Raw genomic sequence first — 3,331 nt, 5'->3', positions numbered from 1 at the left:
GAGTATTCATTGGACAAACATATTATACTAGAACTGACGTGAGATTACATTTTCACGCAATTTGGGTGCATAGATCCTGATAAATCAGTACCCAGAACAACCATCTCTGGCCGTAATAACGGCCTTGATACTCTTGGGCATTGAGTGAAACAGAGCTTGGATGGCGTGCACAGGTACAGCTGCCCAAGCAGCTTCAACACGATACCACAGTTCATCAAGAGTACTGAGTGGCGTATTGTGACGAGCCAGTTGCTCCGCCACCATTGACCAGAAGTTTTCAATTTGTGAGAGATTTGGAGAATGTGCTGGCCAGGGCAGCAGTCGAACATTTGTTGAGTTTCACAGGGATCGAATGAAGGGTAGAGCCACGGGTAGTACCACATCTGAAATGTAGCGTCCACTGTTCAAAGTGCCGTCAGTGCGAACAAGAGACGTGTAACCAATGGCACCCCATACCATCACGCCGGGTGATACGCCAGTATGGCGATGACGAATACACGCTTCCAATGAGCGTTGACCGCGATGTCGCCAAACACGGATGCGACCATCATGATGCTGTAAACAGAACCTGGATTCATCCGAAAAAATTACGTTCTGCCATTCGTGCACCCAGGTTCGTCGTGGAGTACACCATCGCAGGCGCTCCTGTCTGTGATGCAGCATCAAGGGTAACCGCAGCCATGGTATCCGAACTGATAGTCCACGCTGCTGGAAACGTCGTCGAACTGTTCGTACAGATCTTTGTTGTCTTGCAAATGTCCCAATCTGTTGACTCAGGGATCGAGACGTGGCTGGACGATACGTTATAGCCATGCGGATAAGATGCCTGTCATCTCGACTGCTAGTGATACGAGGCCGTTGGAATCCAGCACGGTGTTCCGTATTACCCTCCTGAACCCACCGATTCCATATTCTGCTAACAGTCACTGGATATCGAACAAAGCGAGCAGCAATGTCGCAATGCGATAAACCACAATCGCGATGGGCTACAATCCGATCTTTATAAAAGTCGGAAACGAGACGGTACGCATTTCTCCTCCTTACAGGAGGCATCACAACAACGTTTCACCAGGCAACGCCGGTCAACTGCTGTTTGTGTATGAGAAATCTGTTGGAAACTTTCCTCATGTCAGCACGCTGTAGGTGCCGCCACCGGCGCCAACCTTGTGTGAATGCTCTGAAAAGCTAATCATTTGCATATCACAGCATCTTCTTACTGTCGGTTAAATTTCGCGTCTGTAGCACGTCATCTTCGTGGTGTAGCAATTTTAATGGCCAATAGTGTAAATTCAGATTTCATAAGACGCTATCCTTTGGACGACTGTGTCATTACCTTTTAAACGAAAATATCGAATGGTTGCATGGAGAGGTTCACTGCATTTTCGGATCACGAGGACCTTAATTTTGCATCTCAGGAGTATGCACACTACACCCCCAACTACGGCACCTCACTGTGTTTGCTGTCGTCCTCCCGTTTTACGGCCAGTACGTCTGCTATGTAGGCTGGCTGAGCGCGCCGAGTGATGCACCGCCAACGTGGAGCCGTGCCCACCGAGCATAGCCCGGCCGGCAGACTTCACTTTGGTGATGCAGCGTGCAGCCGGCGCGCCCGCGGACGGCGCTGTAAGAGCGTGTCCGGGGCCGGTGCGGCGCCCCTTGGCGGCGCTGTATACGGCGGCCAGCGGCTCGGAACGCAGCTCGGGGTATGCGGGCCGCCGCGGCAGCACGCGCCGCCCGACACCAGCCGGAAGCCGGCGTCACGCGCTGCCGCTGGCCGCGCCGCCGCGGCCGTGCCAGACGCCCGGTGGCGGCGCAGATAGCTCACTGTCGAGCTGCGTTCCTCATTACGGAGGGACGCACGAGAAAATAGACGGCTACAAACAGGCGTCTTAGGCACTTATACAGGTTCTAGTGGGGACTCAGTAGGTCAATAAAATGATAATTAAATCAAGATCCTAAGCTGTCAACAGGCGTTGATATACCGGGTGATCAAAAAGTCAGTATAAATTTGAAACCTGAATAAATCATGTAATAATGTAGATAGAGGGGTACAAATTGACACACATGCTTGGAATGACATGGGGTTTTATTGGAACCAAAAAAATACAAAAGTTCAAAAAATGTCCGACAGATGGCGCTTCATCTGATCAGAATAGTAATAATTAGCATAACAAAGTAATACAAAGCAAAGATGATGTTCTTTACAGGAAACGCTCAATATGTCCACCATCATTCCTCAACAATAGCTGTAGTCGAGGGATGATGTGGTGAACAGCACTGTAAAGCATGTCCGGAGTTATGGTGAGGCACTGGCATCGGATGTTGTCTTTCAGCATCCCAAGAGATATCGGTGATCACGATACACTTCCGATTTCAGGTAACCCCAAAGCCAATAATCGCACGAACTGAGGTCTGGGGACCTGGAAGGCCAAGCATGACGAAAGTGGCGGCTGAGTACACGATCATCACCAAACGACGCCTGGAAGAGATCTTTCACGCGTATATTTTGCGAACTTTGTTTTTTTTTTTTTTCGTTCTAATAAAACCCCATGTCATTCCAAGCATGTCTGTCAATTTTATCTCTCTATCTACATTATTCCGTGGTTTATTAAGTTTTCAAATTTATACTGACCTGTTGACCACCCGATACATAAACGGGGACAGTTGAGAATGTGTGCCCCGACGGGGACTCGAACCCCGGATCTCCTGCTTACACGACAGACGCTCTATCCATCTGAGCCACCGAGGGCTCAGAGGATAGTGCGACTGCAGGGATTTATCCCTTGCACTCTCCCCGTGAGACCCACATTCCCAACTTAATCTCCACAGACTACAATCGTAGAGCCCCTGCCCATTACACTCATTACTCGCAGCAGACAATCTTACCGAGTCCCGTAAGAGTTCGGGCAATGCGAGTGTATCCAGCACAGAAGAAGAAGCTCAATGGCCGGTTAGCCTTAACTATATGAAGATGGAATCTGCTCTTTAGGACTTGTCCGAAAGAACAGATACCATCTTCATATTAGTCGGTCAACTTTGACATAGGAACCCATGTCTTCAAACGTCGTCCATCTACGTTACAGAGCGTCCAATAGACCCCACGTTTGTAAACGTACACTATATGATCAAAAGTATGCGGACACCTGGCTGAAAATGACTTACAAGTTCGTGGAGCCCTCCATCGGTAATGTTCAAATTCAGTACGGTGTTAGCCCACCCTCAGCCTTGATGACGGCTTCGACTCTCGCAGGCATACATTCAGTCAGGTGCTGGAAGGTTTCTTGGGCAAAGGCAGCCCGTTCTTCACGGAGTGCTGCACTGAGGAGAGCTA

At 49.5% G+C, this 3,331-nt stretch overlaps 1 non-coding gene across 1 annotated transcript; it reads right to left on the bottom strand.

Moving 5' to 3' along the window:
* Positions 1 to 2,675: 2,675 nt before the first annotated feature.
* Trnat-ugu (transfer RNA threonine (anticodon UGU)) lies at positions 2,676 to 2,750 on the bottom strand. Its single transcript has one exon. It is a non-coding gene; the product is annotated as a tRNA-Thr (tRNA).
* Positions 2,751 to 3,331: the final 581 nt, after the last annotated feature.

The sequence above is a fragment of the Schistocerca cancellata genome, chromosome 9, assembly GCF_023864275.1.
Source record: "Schistocerca cancellata isolate TAMUIC-IGC-003103 chromosome 9, iqSchCanc2.1, whole genome shotgun sequence".
Lineage (NCBI taxonomy): Eukaryota > Metazoa > Arthropoda > Insecta > Orthoptera > Acrididae > Schistocerca > Schistocerca cancellata.
The sequence above is the reverse complement of the archived record's forward strand: the minus strand, read 5'-3'. Positions and strand labels throughout refer to the sequence as shown.